Genomic DNA, 21,306 nt, shown 5'->3' with positions numbered 1-21,306 from the left:
ATAAGAAATTATACTACAATGTGCCAGAGTGTTGCCATAAACATCTCACCTGAGCTCCATGGGAGCTGGGAGGAGGGTGTGCCTGGCCTGCCTGTGACCCTGGGGATGCTTCCAGGGAAGGACTGACTGTTCAGTGGATTTGAAGGATGAGCAGCATTTTCTAGGCTGAGAAGCAGAAATGGGCATCCTGGGAGGAAGGTAAATCAAAACTTTTTGGGAGTTCTAAGTTTAAAGAAAATGTAGTATAAATATTCTCTTTTAAAGCTAAACTCTTATTTCATTGGCCTATTTCATAGGTGGTGCTGGCTAGAGTGCATACTTTTGGATCCAAGCTTACCTTTTCAAATGTGGGATCCCAGGCCTTTATTGGTAAGTTTGTTTGATGCCTTCTTACAAAATTATGCTCTCAAGGATCAGTAGTTGTCATTGGTGCTTTGTGGAAGTTACCAAGCTTGGATCCTGGAGAAGCCTGAATCGAGGTGGAATAGAGCCACAGAAATGGAGTGTCTGTGGGAGCTGCCTCCCAGAGGAGGCCATCCAGGGAGGCAGGGGATGGATGCAGATGGCTTAATGGAGAGGTGGAACTTTGGCTTTGCTTCAAGGAAGTAGTCCAGGGAGGAGAGAAATAAGCTTTTTGGGCTTGAGACAGTGGGTATAAGACACAGTAAAGTGGTCTCAAGCAGTAAACCCATAGAAGCAAAAATTTCATCCAAAGGAGTCATGGGAAAGAATTTTGACACAATCTGCTGGTGTTTGATTATTCTAGACCAGGGTCATCAAACTTTTCTGTAAAGGATGAAATGGTAAATATTTTTGGCTTCATAGGCCATGTGGTCTCTGTCATAGTTACTCAGCTCTGCCATTGTAGCATGAAAGCAGCCATAGATAATACATAAATGGTGGATGTAGCTGTATTCCAATAAAGCAGGGGTGGGGAACTTTTTTTCTGCCAAAAGCCATTTGGATATTTATAATATCACTAAGGGAATTAATTAGAGGAAATATTTTAATATTGCTATTTGCCCTTTCTCTATAATAGAAGTGTCATAGATGAAAGAAAATTGGTAAAATGTATATGAAAACCCCCCCTCTAGCCAGAGTCTGGGGCGCTCCACGGGACCTAGAGTCAAGTCCTCGCCCACCACCCACAGGTGCTTTGAAAACGCAGGAGACCCAGACCTGGCCAGCCTCACCTCCATCAAGCCCCTTTGGGCGGGGAACGTACCTCAGGTCCCCCAGCCTGGCGCTGGGTATGGACAACATGGCCTGATATCCCTTGTCAAGCCCTACCTGGCAGGAGGCATGGCCTGAGGTCCCCCGGCCCAGCACTGGTGCAGGAGGCACAGCCTGAGGTCCCCATCAAGCCCTGCTGGGTTGGGGGTACGGCCCGAGGTCCCCCATCAAGCTCGCCAGGCAGGGGGTGCAGCCTGAGGTCCCTCGACCCAGTGCTTGGTGGGGTGCGGGGCCTGAGGTCTCCTGGGCCCAGCGCATGGCCTGAGGTCCCTCACCCCAGCTAGGTACCATGCAGCCTCAGGTCCCTGATGTTTGGTCATGATGTTATGGCGTCCTAGCTAACTTGCATATTTCTCTATTATATAGATAGATTCTGGGCCATATGAAATTGTCAACTTAAAAATTTGCCTGCCGGTGAATAGAGTGTTGGCCCTCAGACTGAAGAGTCCCAGGTTCCATTCTGGTCGAGGGCACGTATTTGGTTGCAGGCTCAATCCTTGGCCATGGTCAGGGAGCATGTAGGAAGCCAACCAATCAATGTATTTCTTTCACATGGATGCTTCTCTCTTTCTGACTCTCTTCCTCCCTTCCACTCTCTCTAAAAATTAATGGAAAGGTATCTTTGGGTGAGGATTAACAACAAAAACAATTAACCTGTTGTATTTGGTCAAACAATTAACTTACCCAATGCCTTGGTAGGGCCAGACTTACCAAGGTTTTGCAGGTCTTATGTGGCCCGCAGGCTAGTTGTTCCCCACCCCCACAATAAAGCTTTATTTATAGACTAAGTAGTGGATTAGATTTGGTCTGTGGGCTATAGTTTGCCCACTCCTTTTCTAATCCCTAAATGCCAGTCTAACACATTTGGTCTTTTTCCTACGGGAAGTAGGGATCTGTTGTTATTTTGGGCTAAGAAGTGAAATGGCAGTCGTGACATGTTAGGAACACTCATCTGATACCTGGACAAGAAGCATGAGCCCTATTCAAAGGCAGTCAAAGTGATCCAGGCATGAGGTCATGTGGTTCAGAGTGGTTAGAATGAGAGCAAAGGACCAATGAAAGAGAGATTGCAAAGGGAGAACCATAGGATTTTCAGGCTTCTTAAAGATAGGAGCCAAAGATAAAAATTTAAACTTGGGAATTTACAGTGGTACCATTGACAGAAATGTGGACATCGGGTGTGAAGAAGTGTGGTTGATATGTCTGGTTTTAGACACACTGAATTCGAAATGACAGTGGTTCATAGACAACTGGAAAAATAGGGCTAAAGCCTGGACTTAGAGGGTAAGCCTGGAGATGTATAATACTTAAACCGATGGCTCCTGTTCTATTAGGTCTAGTAATAATTAATAACTAATAATTAAGTATTAGACCTAATACTTAAACCGATGGCTCCTGTTCTATTATAAGTTCTCCCACGATGAACAGAGGCCTGAGCCTTGGGGAATGCACACAACTCTGGGATGGAAAGGAGAAGGTAGAAAAGAACCAGAACTAGGAAGGTAGGAGTCCCAGGAAGGGAAAAGGACTAGGGAGAAAGGACCTGAAAGAAGGGCACCAGATTTGTGACAAGGTGGTTACAGATGGTGTTGAGATATGTGATGCCCTGAGGGGCACCGATGAGAGGAAGAAGTGGAAGGAAGCCAAGTTGCACAGGGTTGCACAGAAATAAGGAATAAAGAATTAGTAAAGTGGACCACTCATAGATTTTGGGTGGTAAAAGAAGGGAGACACATAAAATTTCAGTATTTGCATGTCTAAATAGCCAGATCTTTAGCTTTGAGGCAGGTAAAGCATGCTGGGACCAGTTCTCACTTCCCTCTCTGGAACCAAGCTGTGTTTGGGAGTTTGTGTATACATTGGGCTTGCATTGTGTTCTTAGGCTCCCTTTGAGGTGTGGTGTGCACAGCTCTGCCACAACTTGCACTGCAGAATCTAGTCGTGTTTGGACTCTTGCCATGAGACAAGATGCGATCTGTTGGGGAAATACTTACATTTGCCTAAGTTTGGAGGACCAAGAATTCAGAATAAAACTTCTTACTGCAGAGTCTGCTCAGATATGGTAATTTGAAGTAATTCTTCAAGATATTCAAGTAGATATCAATTTTATGCTCTGATTATTTCGAATGCACCTTCTTTGGTTTGAATTCTAAGTAATTTGTGGTTTGGTTTATGTAAATAGAGCAATTAAAAGAGAGTAATAAAAGCAACAGGTGGAACTGGTTTAGAGTCACCATTTATGGGACACTCACTGTGTACCAGGTACAGTGCTGAGTACTCTCTAGGTGTCACTTTATTTTTGCAACAGCCTGTGACGTGGAAAGTAGTATTTTCCTTTCAGCAATAAGGAAATCCAGTCATAGGTTGAGTAACCTGCCCAAGGTTATAGGAGATTTGAACGCAGTTCTATCTGACCCCTGGTTTATGCTGCTCCCTGTTTTCTCCCATTTAAGTCAGAATTTCTCCTCCCACTTACATAGAAGTACTAGAGACAGATTGAGCTCTTCCGGCTAAATATTCAGAGACTCTAGTGGGTGTTTCCACTTCCTAGGCACCTACTGAAAGGGTGGAAGGAGTGTGGGATCTCTGGAAGAGACAAAGCCCAAATTTCACACTTATTTTAACTGTTTCACCAGATACCGTTTTCCTTTAGTTGGAGAAGGCTGCAGCCCTGGGCTTGGAAAGGAAGCATGTCCGTGGGATTTCGGTCCTAGCTCTGTGCGGTTATAATCTACTTTCTGTTTCGATACTTGGCATTTCTCTCTGCTCACATCCACCTTCAAGCTCCAAGAGCAGTGCCCTGTTTTGTCTTGTTTGCATCTGTGGCCCCAGCATCTACATGGTTTCAGACAGGCAGTATGTGCTCACTAAATATTTGTTGCTTCTAATGAGCCAGACAACTTGGGACAAGGTGCTCTCAGTACAGTGGTTATAGAAATGACACCAGACAAGTGCTCTGACCAGACAAGGCAGATGTCCTAGTGAGGCACTCAGACAGCCTAGAGGTATGAGATGCATAGTAGGTCAAGGGCAGATAGCTTGGTAATGCTCTGAAGTGAAATAAAGTGGGAGGGAGAGGTGGACGGTGATGGGCTGACAGTTTAGTTAGGGTCATCAGGAAGTCCTCACCAAGAAATGAAGTGAGATAATGAGGCTGGGGCGGGGGGGGGGGGGGGGGGGGAATGTCATAATAATGTTACTGAGATTTAATTCTTTTGTTTGGCTGTGATGGTTTGCACCCAGCTAACTGTTCCCTCAGCAGGACTCCCTCCATGTCTCTGGCTATGCTGAGTGCTCCCTTCCCCTCCTTGGTCTGCTCACTCCTTATCTGGCCCGCCTTCTCCTTGTCCTCCAGACCTTAGCCTCTGCAGTCTGCTTTGCCAGTTTTCTTTTTTGTCCTTAGCTTAAGGTTTTGTTTGGTTCCTTTCATGCCACTCTAAGTGTTCTCCCCAGGTGAACTCATCTACTGCTTCCTCTATCTGGGAGTCACCCACATCTACTTATTCAGCCCCAAGCCCCCTCCCAACCCTCACTCATAGCTGTGGCCCTGCAGGTACTTCAAACTCATCCCTCCGCTGGTGGCAAATGTGTCTCTCTCTGTGTGTCTGTTGCCTGCCTTGGGTGGTACTGCGCCCCCTCAGTTCCGTCTACTGTAGGAGTCATTCTTGGCTTTGTCCTTTTCCTTAACTGTCATCACCCATCAGTTGCCACGTCCTGTGGAGACCGTCTCTCAAATTTGTCACCTCACGCCTTCTCCTTCTTCACTCCTTCATTTTGGGACTCACTGTATGGAATTTTTTTAAACAGCCCTTTCATTGGTCTTCCTGTGTCCATCTTTGTCCTCCCTCATGCCACTCTCATACTCCTATCAGCAAGATATTTCTAATTCACAAACCTGACCATTGCTTTCTTCTGCTTAAAACTCCCCATGGGCTTCTCATTGCTTTCAGAAGAAAACCCAAGTCCCATCAGCGGGCCTGCAGTTCTTTCATAATCTGGCCCTGGGCCACCTTCCTCATTTCACTTTTTCTCTAACCCGTATTTCTAACCTCAGCCTAGCCTTCCAACAGCCTGTACCTCCTGGTGCCTTTGCCATTGCTAGGCCCTCTCCTAGGAGTGACCTACCCCTGCTCCCCGTTTTGGTAACTCAATCAAATTTCCATTATCCAGACACCTTCCCTCCCCACCCTGCACTTCTTGGTGACCTGGAGATGACCTTCCTCCCGGTTCCAGAACACCCTGCATTTCTCTCTCCCAAAGCATTTATGAGCATAACTGTTGATTTACTTATTATCTGTTATGTTCAGTAAACTGAGCTCCTTCAGGGTGGGGACCACACACACACACACACACACACACACACACACACACACAATCTCGGTTCTCGGTGCCAGCACAGTTCACCTGGCTCAGGAAATGTTTGTAAAAGAGTGAGAGCAGCCATGTCTGTTTGTGCAGCCGAACAGCAGATTTATAACATGAATAGATGTATACGAAATTGGAGGCTCATTGGCCATTGAGTTTGGTGAGGTGCCTTCTTCTGTTCTGAGTGCAGCATAGGTTGTTCTGGGCTTGGGCTTGTGGCTGTTTGTTGTGACTCTCAGCATCCTGAGGCTCAGGGAATTGAACCTCTCTGTATTCTTTATTGCTGACAAAAACAAAAACAAAACAATCACAACTCCTGCTATTGATGGGATAGTAATAGCAATTCAAAATGAAAAATAATCTATCAAGAAATGCTTAGGAATGAGGTCTGCCCAGCTTCAGCCTGGATGAATCCCAAATTTTCTAAATTAGCAAAAATAATTCTTGCTAACAGCTGACAGCTTTGCTCCCACAGCTCAGCTGAGAATGCTTTTCTGTCTCGGGGGTGAGGATAGTGAGTGGTCCTCTGTGGAAGCGCCCAAGGGCCTCTTTATCTTCACTCAGTCCTCAGTGATACCCAGGCATAGGCTCTGCCCCAGGGATGCTAGTCCATGACTGGGTTCCCCATGTGTGCTGGCACAATGCACTTATGAGACAGGCAATACATTCTCATGTTTCCATTTGGGGCCTTCAGCTTAAGGCTTCCTAGTTCTGCCACAGACCTGGGAAACTGTGCTGAGAATGCAGCTTTTATTGGAGGTTCACCGTAATCTGGGAGGACCTTCTAGAAGAAGAAGCAGTTTTAAAGCAGAGGTGTTCTGCTGACCAGGGTGCTCCAGCAGGCATTGGGATGGCTATCCTTGCCTGGAAATACTTACGCATCTTTTCCTTTGAGGGACTTTCCCATAAGCTGGTCCCCTCCACATGGAATGCATTTTCTTTCCGATATGCCTAGTTCATGACTATTTGCCCTTCAGATACCAGCTGATGTGCCTCTTATTGGGAAGTCTTTTCCACCTCCCTGATAAGGTCTCATCATCACTATTAGCATTATCTTTTTATACTGCCTAGTGATTGCTTACCCCGTGGCCAGCACTGTCGGAGTGCTTGGTGGTAACCACTTAGTATTAGGGCCTCAGCAGGTTTGGCTGAGGTAAGTGTTATCATTGTTATCTCAGAGATGGCATTCAAGGAAATTGAGGTCCAGATCAATTGAAGACATGTAAGCAGGGCTTTGGCCTCAGTGCCTGAGTGAGTAGGTGTTCTTCCCCATTCTTCCATTCCCCACGGTCCCTCTGCCACGCATTCCAGTAGCCCAATGCCCACTATTCACATTTTCCATTGATTTATGTCATCCTAAATTAGTGAATCCTTGTTCCCCACTGGGCAGCCCCATGATAGCAGAAGCCTGACCAAAGAGTTGACTGATAGCCTGCCTAACTGCCAGACAGCCACTTACATCATGGGAGTCTGGGCTGTGAACATAAAAGGGGTTCTCCAGGGCCCCCCACATTTTAGCTTGCACCCTCACCTCCTGTTTCTGCATCAGGGCCAGCTGTGCTAAGGAATCATCAATGCCTGGACAGGTCTGTTCTTCTGAATACTCTCCTGTTCTTCTCTCCACCTCACTAACCCTGCATCGTCCCTTTGTAAGGAAGTGACCCCTTTCTCCTGCCAAGACAGAGCTGGCCTTTCCTTTGCTCCTCTGGACTGGGACACACTCAGGGGGATGGCTCTGACCACCATGTGTCGTCATGACCTCCTTGTCTTTCCTAGTGTGATCACTGTGATAGGGCAGACAGGCTGTACAGTCAGGCTGAGAGGTCTACAGAAGAGGTGAGGAGGGACATAAGGTGGCTGATCCATGATGCAGTCTGTGTGCACATGGGCCTGTGCTGGTGAATGAGTGTGTGTGTGTGTGTGTGTGTGTTTATTGCTTATTGTTTTACTTGGATAATTTATCTCTGTATGCATTAGAGACCAGTTCTCCCTCTCTTGGGGGTCTAATGTGGCACCTTGAATATTAGATAGTTTATAACTGATGGCTAAATAAACCTTTCCTCCTCTCCCAAGCCGAAGGTGCCTCCTCTGCCCCCACCCCCACCTTTGTACCTTGGCCACCATTTCATGGGGTTGTTGTAACTGCCAGAACCTTCTTCCGAGACCCCATTCAGGCAATAGTGATATGAAAGCCCTGTCTAGACTCCAGCAGCCTGGGCAGGGGACTGGCTACTTTGCTTTGCTGCCAAGAAGCAGGGTCTCCCCGGGGGACCTTGCTGTGCCTCCAGAGTCCTCTAGGGCCAGGCTGGCTGAGCTCCGAGTGACACTGGTTTTGAGCAGGCAAAAAAAAAAAAAAAAAAAAAAATGGCTTCTGACCAAGTGGGGAAAGGGGCATGGGGGAGGAGCAGAGGAGGACATTAGCTGCCCTGCGCCTTCAGGGCATTTACTGGCTGCAAACTGAGATGGGCTTGGAGGGCAGCTGCCTCCAGGACAAGCATGCCTTTAAATAAGGGCACTCATCACACCAGTCTCAGTGGGACCTGCTTCAGAATGTCAACTTTGTGCCTGCTAGGGATGTGAGTTGAGACACTCCATACAAGCTCTCTAAGCCTCAGTTTCCTCACCTGTTACCTGGGGTGGTGATAATAGTAATCACCTTTATGAGGTTCTTGTGAGGGTGAAACAAAACATGCTTAGTATTATACCAGACATGGAGAAAATACCAAATAATCTGTTACCATCACTGTTGTTTTTATTTTATTTATTTATTTTTAATATATTTTTATTGATTTCAGAGAGGAAGGGAAAGGGAGAGATAAAACATCAATAATGAGAGAGAATCATTGATCATGATCAGCTGCCTACTGCATGCCCCCTACTGGGGATGGAGCCTGCAACCCAGGCATATACCCTTGACTGTAATCGAACCCGGGACCCTTCATTCGGGCTGACACTCTATCTACTGAGCCAAACCAGCTAGGGCTGCATTACTGTTGTTTATAAAAAGTTGTATTGTTAATGATAATTGTAAGCAGACTTTGGATGAGATACAAAGTTTGAATGCACAGTTACTTGTATAGACTGTGAGGAGTGAGGGTGTAAGAAACGCACTTTGTGAGTTGCAAATTATGTGAAATATTTTTATTAGCACAAAAAGCTGTTATCATTTTTTGGCTTTGGAGAAAATGAGCACAGCTTTATGATGTTGAGACTTAAGTTGTTATTTTGCATTTTGTTTTGGAGGGAGATTTTTCAGATAGGCCTTTGGAATCTTGCCCAGAGGCTGTGTGGCCCACCTTAGTGATCTGGGTACCAAATGCCTGAAGAGCACCTGGCACAGAGAAGTGTTTCATAGGCACTGTTAGTATTTTAAATTTTTAATGATACATATTTAATACATAGTAGTATAGTAAGTTCTTATAGGTTCATTGACAGTAAATTGTAGGACTTTTTTCTCTCTGGACCTGAGAAATTCCCCTCTTAGAACTTTGTGCCTAGTATAGCTAAATAAGTTTAAATGATTTATTCAGAATTTGATATAGACAACTACCATTGTTGTCTCAATGTTAGAAATATCTTTTTAAGATAAACTGTTCTTATATCCATTCTATACTGTGTCTTTGCCTCACCCATCTTTCTAAAATTATCTATTATTAAACTGTAGATACTTTTAAGCAGAGGCTGAAAACTCTACTCATTGTCTACATCTGGCCTGGAGATATATATTGTCCATGCTCACAATGTCTTAAAACTTTAAAATTAGTGACTAACACTTAGAAGTTGGTAGGTATTGTCTAGACATCTGGATTTCCAGGTCTTCATGAAAAATCGAAGGTGCGATGGCACTGGGTCCATCCTCCCTCACAGCCCTGCTGAGGAGTGGCCCCTCCATAGGAACTTGCTTCCCTAATTTGCCCTGCCCCACCCAGCAGCTGCACTTTTACCTGGCCTGAAGGTAATCGAGTGTGTTAAATGTAGCCAGCACCTCTTAGACACTATGCATTTATTTAGAACATATTCACTAGCAACTTTGATCACAGAGAGGAAGGTTATTTCACTCACTAAGTTGTCCTTTTTTATAATGACCCAAGGGGCCATTATGGTGTTTTATGTAGGCCCTTTTGGGTTTAATAGAGTCACCTTCTCTCCCCCCTGTGGGAATTTCTCATTAACATTTTTTAAGGAGTCCTCAGCAAGACTTATAAATCAACATAAAATGTTGGGTAATGCAGGATATAAATTTTGATTGCCTCTATTTAAGGGAGGTTGAAAATAAGTGCATGCTTTAATTCAGCAATTTATGATGTTGTAAACTTGAACAGTTAGAGACACTTAGCCCTTTTTATTAGCCATCTGGTTGAAATGGTCTTAATTTGGCAGAATCCTTATTGAAATAGGTGAGGAGTCTGAGATTCTCCCTCCTGGATACCATCCCCTTCATTGCTGTTTTTTAGGAGGTCCCTCCCCCCTCTCCTTCCAGCCAGTGAGGACTGGGCACTGGTGGCCACCTGCAGAGATGGGGAGGAGGTGCTGCATTCCCACAGTGGCTACATTAGGGAGTCCTTGCCAACACTGACAGTTAAAAACTATTATCCTCTGAGCTTGTACATTTTTTTTTTTACTTTTGTCATCATGAAAAAGTACACACTTATAATAATTCAGACAACAGTGATATGCATTAACTTAAACGAAAAAAGTCTTCTGTGACCTCTTCCTAATCTCCCCAAAGATAGGCACCTTTGAGACTTCATTGAGTACAGTTCTGGACATTTTCATTTGCTTATGCCCCACCCCCACCCCTCAACCCCTGTCTCCTTTGCCTTCACCCTCAGCATTCTGGTTTTTACTTGTGTTCTATAAAAACAGAGCTTAGGCATACTGTTCTGCAGCTTTCCTTCTTATAGCCAACCTCCAACTCCTGTATTATCTCTTCAACTCAACATGTGCACGTAACACATGCCTCATTATTTTTAACAGTTGTACTCCATGGTATTTATATTTATTTATTCATTAAACACCCAGGTTGTTTCTGATCTTTTGCCATTGCCACCATGGCTGCTGTGGACATTGTAGCACAAACCTGCGAATTTTTGCATGAGATTTTCTGTGCTGTAGATACCTAGAAGTGGGACTTTGGGCTTAAATAGTTTGCCATTTAAATTTTAAACCAGTATTGCCTAATTGACTTCCAAAAAGGCGGTACTAATTCACACTTCTCCCAAGAGTGTCCCATTATTACTCGAATAATTTAGTTTTTGCTTAAACATGTATTTAAAAAAGTAAACTTAAAAAATTCACAAATATGCCATCAAAATGATACATTTATCTTAGAAGAGCATTCAAATACATAAAGCTAAAGATGTAATTAGATGGTTTTCATACCTTGATTTTGGTGGTGAATATCACCAAAAGTGACAAAAATTTTCCCAACTACTGTAACCAATGTAATTATTAAATACTTACCTAGAAATTTCCCTTGTGCCAGGAAGCCTTTGGAAGAATAACACCAAATCAGTTTCCTTCCCTCTGCTCTCCCAGGGCTGCCTCATCCTTCCCACCAAGGCTGGGTCAGCATCTAAATGGCTGCACCAGGGAGTGTCAGGCCCAAGAGATCTGGGGAGAGGGAGGTGGCAGGTGATGTAGTGAGGGACCAGGGGTTCCCTACATCACCTCCTTGCACCTAGATGCCAGGATCTTCCTACATGTATGTTCTCATAGCATCCCTATGGCCTGCCTATAAAAAAGGTACTCCACTCTCCTCTCTATATCTGGAGACACTTGAGCTCAAAGGTCTGGCTCACTGAATGTCGCACAGCTGGCAAATGACAGTGCCTTGGACACAGTCTTCTGATTCCACGGGTAGTGGAGTCAGACCACTGTGAGGCTTTTTGCCTGCGGCATACCATGGATGTTTGCTTCACTGAGCTGAGGGTGGAGAACGGAAAGGGAAGTGACATTCCCAGATTTCCTGTGGTGACTTTCGTCCACAGCTTTCTCCTCAGAGTACTGGGATTTACGGTCATGTTTAGAACTTTTCCTTAGCATTTGGGAAGGATATGTGCATTCTTGATGAGGGACCTTAACGGATTACACGTGGTTAAGAACTGCTGGTCTGGAATATCTTTTTCTCTTTGGAAAGGAAAGATCTCTGGAGATGGTTAGCTTACCACCTGCTAACTGCATATGAAACTTGGAATCCCACTTGCTCCAGAGTCTCCTCTCTGACTCTCTGAATTGGTGTCTGGCTTTTGCTAACAGGTTGTCCTGTGTTGGCCGAAGCTTCTTAACATGGACCTCACTTCTTAATCTGACAGTAGATTGATGCCCAGACCACATATTGTCCTAGGATGCCTTCAGCTTCATTAGATGCAGGCAGGGTGGTCTGGTTAGTGAAAATAGGGATCTAGAGTTGGATAGTCCCAGGTTCAAATCCTGGCCTCATCACTAGGAGCACAAACCTTTGGCTGTTAACCTCATTCACCTCTCTGAGACTCAGGGTCTCCCTTCTACAAAATAGGGATAATTCCCTCCTAGGGGTATTTCGAGGAATACATGGTTTAAGATTCAAAGGTGCCTCTGAGATGTTCAGCACAGAACAGACACTTTATAAATGTAAGTCCTCTCTCTTTTTCCTGCTGTAGAGAGAAATTCCTCAAAGTAAGATCTCCTCTGGAGAGTCCCCGAACTGGTAGCTGATGACTGGAGGTCCTGGAGCCAGGGGAAAGCCACCCCATGAGCCCTGAAATGAATCATACGATGTATATTCTCAGGAGTCCCGTGTTTGGTAGGGGAGCCCAATGAGCAGAGGTGGTGTAATATGTTCAATAATAAGAATCATTTAGTAGAAGGATGATTAATTAACCTCTAGGTGCAGTGGAATGGAAGAAGTCATGAAGCAAGTAGGGTATTGAAGGTTGAATAGGAGCTTGTCAGAGAAGTAGGACCATATATAATTAATAGGCCACTTTATCCTTTAGTGATAAAGTTGCATTACTTTTTATGTATATACTTGAACTTCTCTTGACTCTTACCAATACAGTGATGTATTCAAATTCATCCTCTCTTTCTTTTCTCACATTCTGCCTCTCCTTCTTCCTACCCTACCTTAAGATACTCAGCCACTAAAAAAATTTTTTTAAAGAATTTCTTTATGCTGTAGTAAATTTGTAGAGTGTGATGCTACTTTTATTCTGCTAAATTTTTCACAAGAGCTTTGGTGTAGCTAATTTGTTCCATTCCCTTTTTCTATGAGTAAGTTCCTTTTCTTTCTTGGCGATGAGTAAACCACCAGCCACTTGGTGTTTACTGAGTCACTCCTATATACCAGTGCCATGTGTCATCCCATTTAGTTACCAGAACAATTTTGTAAAACAGGGGTTGTTAATTTTTTTTTTTTTTACAGATGAAGGAACTAAGGCTTAAAAAGGTTACTATACTAAATATTACACAGTGGGGAGCCACAATTCAATTCTAGGGTTCTTTCCTTTTTCCTCTGCTCAGGGTCTTGCAGATACTAGGTGGGAAACAAAAATTTGTCTGAAGGAATGAGAGAGCTGCCACAAACTGGTCAGTGCACTTCCTGCTGCTGGCTCTATAACTCACTTGGTGAGGTGACCACATTTCTCAGATCAGTGGAGTCCCAGAATCACACACCCAGTAATAAATATTGAAAAACACAATTTCCCATCCTCTCACTTTTATTTCTAAGGTACTTGAAAGTGGATAAGTTAGACTATTGAAATGTTATCTTTTGCTTTGTCTCTGCCCTATGAGTACCATAGGAGGCAGTGCGGGCCCAGTGCTCCTGGGGTTCAGAGACTTAGTTTCTGGCTTGGGTTCTCATGATGAATCCTCAGTCACAGTGGGAAAATCACAACCCTCTGCAGAATTATATTTCCTTGGTGCAGTTTGGGGTCCAGGTGGTCCCTAAAGATCCTTCTCGCCATGTGACCTCGCATCATAGAGTGAGGCTGTGGAGTGTGATGGAAGGAACACAGGCACTGGTATCGAGAAGACCTGAGTGTGAATCCTGGCTCCTGTCTTCTCAGCTTTGTGACTCTGGACACATCACCTAACCTCTCTGGTATTCACTGTCCACATCTGCAAAGAGGGCAGAGAGGACCTCCCTCGAGGGTCGCTGTCAGAATTCCAGGTGTCCTTCCCTCTGTCTCCAACTCCTCCTGAGTGCTGTGGCTTTGGACTTGCTGGGTGTTTCCACAGTAAAACCCAAAACACCTTTACCATGTACAGTTACACCTCCCAATACTCAACTTTTAGATTTCTTGAAGCTCTTTTGTGTTAAGAAATCCCTCAAAGTAAGATCTGGTTCTATCCCATTGAGCTTTATTAGTGCTTCAGTGACAGCGCCTTATTTTCCCCTTGCACACAGCAGCTGCAGTGTGAGTCGGTTTACGTCTATATAATTTCTTTTTCACGTCTTTGCGGAGAGAACTCCATTTATTTAGCAAATGTTCACCATGGCCTTATGTTAGGTGGTTCACAGAAAGGAATAATAGATTTACACTCATTTCCCTCAAGGAGCTATCAGGGAACATATGTACTAATAGATTGTGGTGAGACTTGGGCTTATAACATCATCAAGGCATGCAACAGGGTGTCGTGGGAAAAGATAAGGCTCTCTTCTGGGGAATCAGGAGGGGTCTCAGATGAAAGGTGACTTTTGAGCAAGTCTTAAGAGAAGAGTAGGAAAGATAAACCAAATGATTGCCAGTACAATGACAAATATCATTTAGTCATTTGTAATCTACCCTCTGCTTTCTCTGTCACTTAGGACAAAGCATGGCATACTGTAGACCCCCAATAAATATATTTGAAAGAGAAAAGAAAAACCAAATCCTTTCCAATTAGAAACCCAATGAAAAGACTTGTCTTTTCATAATTAAGACACCATTTCATTAAGGATTCAAGACCCATTGAGAACTGTACCGTATCTTAAAACAATTAAAAAAAGAGAGAGAGAGAGAGGAGTAGGAGTCTGCGCTACAAAAGTCCAGGCAGACATTCTAGAGCCAGGCGTCCTCAAATTTTTTAAAGTGGGGGCCAGATCACGGTCCCTCAGAGAGCTGGAGGGCCGGACTATATGAACTACTAATTCCTACTGTAACACCTCGGCTGCGCTCACTGCCCAAAAAACCTGGTGGGCCGGATCAGACTCCTCTGCGGGCCGCATGTGGCCCGCGGGCCGCAATTTGAAGACCCCTGTAAATCTAGGCAGTAGGAGCCACTGGGCAGAGTGAGAGCCCTGGAGGAGATGCGTGTCTGGAGCCGGGGCCAAGAGATGAGGACCTGAGTGCCACATCCCTGCGGTCATCCTTAAACTGACAAGTCCAGACCTTTCTCCCAGGCCCGCAGCTTACCTACCATTGTCCACTCAACATCCATTGATGTTTCAAGGGCATCTCAGACCCCCTTATTTTGTGGCACCACCACTTACCTAGTTATCCAGGCCCGAACTGTAGGCATCATTCTTAATCCTGCTTATTCCTTCAGTTCTCACATTATCTCTTCACGATTCTTGATAGTTGTTCCATGAGAGTATGTCTTAAAAGCCGTCACACCTCCCTACCCTCATCCAGATGACCCTATCTATTTCCACTCTGGCCTAGCTGCTTCAGTCTTCACACAGGCAGAGTGACCTCTTAAAAAGTTGATAAGATCACATCACGTCCCTGCTAGAACTCTTCAGTCATTTCCTAGAATCCTTGGAATAGAATCTGAACTCTTCGCCATGGCCTGCCAACCCCTCCTACTTCCCTGGTCTCATCCCTTAGCACTCTCCACTTTGCTCATTCTCATTCCATTCCACTCTCCACTGGGTTTCTTGCCTCAGGGCCTTTCCACTTGCTGTTCTCTGGGCCACTTTTCCCCAATGTCTTTGCCTGGCTCACCTTTACTCCATGTTGGTCTCTGTTCAAGTGGTCTTTCACCTATCTAACAAGGACTATCTTACCCCATCTCTTGCCCCATCACTCTGTCTTCATACCCTGCTTTATTTTTTTCATTACCACTCTCCTTCACCTGACTTAATGTTATATGTTTGTGTTACTCTACTAGAATGTAAATCTGTGAGGATGGGGTCTTGTCTTAACTGTCTCATTTACCACTCTTTCTCCAGGGCCTAAACCAAAGCCTCCTGGCACACAGTAGGTGATCGTCATTCAATAGACGGGTGAATGCGAAAATGAATGAGTTTATGCAATTTAAGACTTTGGTGTTTATCCCGTGGGCGGTGCAAACCTAGCAGACATCTTTCAGGAGGTGAGTGACGTGGTCAGCACTTTTATTTTAGAAAGCCAGCTGGTGGCCATGCGGGGGCTGGACTAGAGGGGGAGGCAGCAGAACTAGTTAGACGCAGTTAAAATGGTCCAGGGAATTTCTCCTGAGCCCTGTGTAGAGCTGTGGAGATGGAGAAGAGGGGACTCTGACAGAATGTGAAACATTTTGAGTATCTTTGGTTCCTATTGGGAGAATTTGGTGGAGTGATTTCTTTCTAAGAAAAGCAGGAGGAGACTAGCTCACTGAGGAGAGGCTGGCTGGCAGCACTCCATGATGAATTTCTCCCCAGGCAGACGTTGGTCCCAGGGAGCACGTCCTGAGCAATGCTGCTGGTCTCTGTGGAGAGACTGCTGCTCCATAGAAGCCCCCTCTTCAATCTTCTCTAAGTGTGTAGTCAAGGTGGTGGTGTCAGTGAGCCTGACTCCTTCCTACAGACGGTCTCTTGATCTTACACACTGCAGGTCACACTGAATCATTGGGGTGGTGCATTTCTCCATAATAACTTCAAATGCCACTTGCTCCAACAAAAACTTTTTTTTATTTTTTATTTTTAAGAATACCTAGATTTTGCCCATGTTTCAGGCCAGTTTACTGATAACTTGAGTTCACCATCTCCCTTACCACTAACATGCACAGGAGCTCTCATGCTCTGTTGGGTATCTCATTCCCGGCCCAGGCTCAGGCATACAGTCCGTTATTGCCTCTTGAGAACTTTCTTCTTGAGCTTGAGTTATTTCTTCTTTCAAAAGTTCCTAGTCCTCTCCAAAGACTTTTTAATGAAAAGTCATCTTCAAATAAACACATTTTTTGCCCACCTTGCTGAGGTGTCCCCTCTCTCTCCCTCTCCGAGAGTATACCACCCCAGACCTTGGTTCAGTGTTCCCAGGCCTGTTGGCTGCACCCTGTGAAGGGAAATGCCGTACCATCTGTATAGCCAGATGCCACCGCCCACATCTCCCTCTCTCTTCCAAAGGTCCAGATGTCATCCAGACGACATTAATAGCTATACTATTGAGCTTCCCCTTTGCCAGGTGCCATGTTAAGCACTTTACATGCATTCTATCTAACCCTCACCACCCTGCAGGTGTGAGTTTTGCAGATGAGGAAGCTGAAGCCCCACACTACAGTGGAGCTCAGTAGTTAAGAACATGGACTTGGAATCAAACAGACCTGGTTTTGAATTCCAACTAGTTGTGGACCTTGGCTATGCTACTTAATCCTTTTAACCTTCTTTTCCCAGATCTAAAAAATGGAGATAATATAGAGAATGTTCATAGGGTTGCCTTGAAAATAAAATATTATAAAAGAACATATTGTTTTATAAAAACACTAGAGGCCTAGTGCCTGAAAATTTATGCACTGGAGGGGGGGCTTCCCTCAGCCTGGCCTGCCCCCTCTCACAGCCCAGGAGCCCTCAGCAGCGGGAGAGGACCCAGCAATCAGGGGAAGGTGATGCCCCATCACAGCTCTGCTGCTGCCACTGCCGGCATCTCAAGCCTCAGGCGGCCCTGGGCAGGTAGGAAGCCACTATCTGAGGCTTGCTTGCACCTCGGGCCAGCCCTGGGCAGCTGGGGCTGAAGGGACTGGTGGACTCCAGAGGCAGGTGCCCTGGCGGGGCTGAGGGTACTGGGCACCACTGTCTTGTGGCTGTGAGTGCTGCCATATTTGAGGGTGTGACAGTCAATTAGCATATTCCCTCCTTATTGGCTATGGGTGCTGCCATCTTTGCGACAGCATGAGAGTCAATTAGCATATTCCCTCTTTATTATATAGGATAAGTACTTGTTTGTTATATGCTACACTAGGCCATCATAGCTGCTGCCATCTTCATCATCATCATCTTCATTCAAGGCCATTGGCTAGTATATAGGTGAAGCCAGGGTTTGAACATATCCCTGCCTCACTCTAGAGCCCATGTCTTTTCTTCTTCCATCACTGCTGCTCCCAAGTGTATCTTGCCTATTGACTTTCTGGTCCCGCAGTTTGCTCTCTTGCTCTTTCTGATTGTCCCATTTGTTCCTCTCTGGGCAATGGGGTCATGCTAAGGCTCAGCAGTTCCTTGGTCCCTTTCTACCAGTGCCCTCTTCTCAGTCACTGACCAAGTTCTCCCCTGTGGCAGGGCTGTTCAGGCAAGAGCTGGGACACTTTTCTCTGATTGTCGATGTCACCTTGCCTGCTGTGAAAGCCAGCGGGGCTTCCTATGTAGTTGTTTTTGTCAGGATTGTCCAAAGAATGAGCAGCAGCAGAATGATTTGGTGGGTGTCCCTGTCTTTTGGGGTCTCAGATCACTTTGTAAATCTGATGAAATGTATGAAGCCTTTCTCCAAAAACATACAAGTAGTAAATACTCACAAGCCCAATATTTCTCTTGAGATATTTTCCCCAAAGGCCACCTACAGATTCCAGTTGAGAAATTCAGGTACAGAGGGATAGCTTACGTGTGCACTTTTGTCATCCCGCTGCTCCTTGTTCATAACCAGGAGCATATTTGTAACCAGGTTCATGACCATTTGTAACCAGGAAGGGTTTTCTGTTTCTGTAGGATATTGTATTCAAAGGTTGTTAGGCCATCCTGGTGGTTTTTTGAAATACCCACTTTACTGATACTATTTGCTGTTTTTGTTCTTTTCCCGTATTTGAGATGTGTAGTCAGACACTAGAACTGGCCTGGCCATTTTGCTCTGACAAACCTGCTGATTTGCACATTATTCCAGCATAGCTTGCATCTAGCAGACAGACAGGAGAGATGGTTATGTTTTTTCCTCCCAAATATCAGACTAATAAAAAGGTCATTGTGATACATAGATCAGAAAGGTGCATATGCTCAGCTTCAGAAGGGCTTAGCATTTTAAATTGAAATAAATGTAAATTTCTATTTCCAATTTAAAAATTTTTGAAATTTTAATACTAGGAAATGTGCTTTCTTTCCTTTCCTTTTCTTTTTTAATTTCAGTTTTTAAAATATGAGTGAAAGCAAATTTCTGGGAGAAGGCAAATTTCAAGTACCTTCACTCCCCAGTCTTCTAACTTGCTTGTAGGCCTCTCCCGGAATCTTTCCAGCAAACCATGGAATAAGCTTGCTGCTTCAAACAGCGACAGGATTGTGGGTGTCTCTCCCCTCCCAGCCTGGCCTTTGGGGTCCCCCTGAAATACAGGAAAGAATCCTCCATAAAGGAGGACCCAGAGTCCTTCCCTCTGCTCCAGCTGTAGTCCCTGCCTCTGCAGGTGGCGTGACACTGGGATGTGGGGTGCAGGAACTGAATCTCATGTATGAGGTCATTTGATATAAAGCTCTTTCTGATGTGTAGTTTTTCCTCTGAAGTTTTTCATTTTTGCTTTTCCTAAATTATAAAAGCAACAGATGCTCACTTCAAAGCCAGGATTAGAACTCTTCATGCCTGGCTTGGAATTCTTGCTCCATCAACTCATTAGGTGTGTGGGCCTGAGAAAAACATGCACCCTCTCTGGGCTTTGATATTCTCATTATGCAAGAGAGAGAAGGATTTCACCTCATAACACTGCTGTGAGGATTGAGGGGGATTGAGACATAGGATGCTCCTCCTGAGGTTTGACATGGATTTGTGTACTCAGTGAATATTTATTGAGCACCTATTATGAGCCAGTCACTGGTCTAGTTGCTTTGGAAACACTGGAGAACAAGATAGAAGAGGGTCTCTCTGCTCTCATGATGCTCATATGCTAATCAGAGGAGACATAAAAAAGCAAGGTCATTTCAGAAATTAACAAATCAGAACCCACAGGTGGGGATGAATCATAGGAATGGCCACTTTAGATTGGACAGCCGAGGAGTCTCTCTGAGGAGGCTCCATACTTTGTGGCCCCCGGGTTCCAAGTTTTCCAGGATACTCCTTCTTTGAACAATTCTGTCCCTATAAATATAGGTACCGGTGTTGAGCTTGGAAAATCTGACCACGGAGAACATATCAGTTCTCTTTTGGGTGATACTTGTTTACAAATTGGCTCCCCATTCCGACTTTGAGCTCATAGGACTTGGGAATTGTGTTGGGGCCTTTGGAAGAAGGCCTCTTGGCAAGCCATGGATTCACACCCTCCCCGAGTACTCCCCCAGTTGAGCTGACACGGAATGAAGGCTTCCAGGTGGGAGGGAGGCTCATTCGTCTCTAGCCAGGGCCCATTTTGTTTCAGTCCTGCTTTGAGCATTCTGGTGTCTAAGGAGCTGGAAACGATTTCTCTCTCAGTGTGACTGTGGCACACGGCAGTCTCCTGCTTCTCTGTGTGCAGTTTTTTAAGGGCTTGCTGAAAGCTGGGCTGCCCAACCTGTGCTTTGGCACCTGAGCCACAAAGCAGTCAGCTAGACACCAATGCCAACCGCACTGTCCCTTGTGAGGGATAGTATGGATTTTTAAATGGCCATTTTAGCCTGCTGCATTGGGCACAGTGACCCAAACCAATTAGTGAGGGAAGCCACTGAGCAGAAGGGCAGGCTGCCTCTGACTCACTTGTCATCCATCGCTGACCTACTTTTTGTTTGACCTTGATTTGCTCAGGGCAATTAAATACATTGTTGTGAATGCACCTTTGCTGTCTGGTTTAAGCCCCATATGTGAGAGCCCAGGATGCTCACACACACATGACCCAGGCATATAGATGCATGGATGGACAGTTAGTTTTCACTTACCTCTGAATTGTAATTTGATCATGAGGAAAGGGCTTAATTTCAAGAACATGGAACAATTATTTGAGACTAGATACAATGCCAAAGCAGCAGGCCAGCAGGCCTCGGTTCCTTGCTACAGGGCAGCTTAATCAGGAAATGGCCTAGATGGCTGCCTTTCAAGTAGGTCCTTGCAGTAGCTTGGCAACTGGCACAGGGTCATAATTGGAAGAATTTGGCTCTGAGTGTCTGTGGGTGTTTACAGTGCATTATAGGGCAGGGCTTCTTTTATTTATAGAATATTATGAGCAACAAGCAGCAGAAGGCTGAAAAGCCACTAAATCTCAATTTATTTTTAACAAATTCCATTTTCCCCCTCATCCCAGAAGGAGAACTGAGTTATTAAAAAAACAGTAAAAAATACATCATCTCAGAGCATGCCATATCTAATTATGGGGTTGCCAGCCTCAGCCTGCAGCCACACATGTCGGGGGCTCTGTAAATCAGCCATCCATTCACTCTGTGAACTTATATGACTCCTATTCTTCATTTAGATGTGGAGCGAAATTATTGGCAAGTGAGTGATCAGAAAAAGTTCTACACTGTCTAAATTAGGAGATGGAAGATATAAATATAGAATAGTGTACTTATGTTCCTGAAGGGAGATAAAATCATTCTTCATTGTCCATTATACTTAGCTATACAAGCACACATTCCGTAGCGCTAAATATCCACTCTAGGCTTGTTCTCTGGTTACAATGGCGGCTCCATGCCAC

General features: G+C 44.9%; 1 protein-coding gene across 12 annotated transcripts in view; it reads left to right on the top strand.

The window, feature by feature from the left end:
* ARNTL (aryl hydrocarbon receptor nuclear translocator like) overlaps positions 1–21,306 on the top strand; it is a 104,353-nt gene that overhangs the window by 33,182 nt on the left and 49,865 nt on the right. For 11 of the 12 annotated variants that reach the window (XR_006740855.1, XM_045577741.1, XM_036428343.2 and 8 more), the window contains exon 2: positions 297–369. The gene's annotated coding sequence lies outside the window, so the exon portion shown is untranslated. Of the gene's footprint in view, positions 1–296; positions 370–16,774; positions 16,785–19,517; positions 19,524–21,306 lie in introns of those variants that run through there. The other variant, XM_036428334.1, reaches the window with a different exon arrangement.

This window comes from Pipistrellus kuhlii, unplaced genomic scaffold (genome assembly GCF_014108245.1).
Source record: "Pipistrellus kuhlii isolate mPipKuh1 unplaced genomic scaffold, mPipKuh1.p scaffold_m20_p_9, whole genome shotgun sequence".
Taxonomy (NCBI): domain Eukaryota; kingdom Metazoa; phylum Chordata; class Mammalia; order Chiroptera; family Vespertilionidae; genus Pipistrellus; species Pipistrellus kuhlii.
This window is presented reverse-complemented; position numbering and strand designations above follow the sequence as displayed.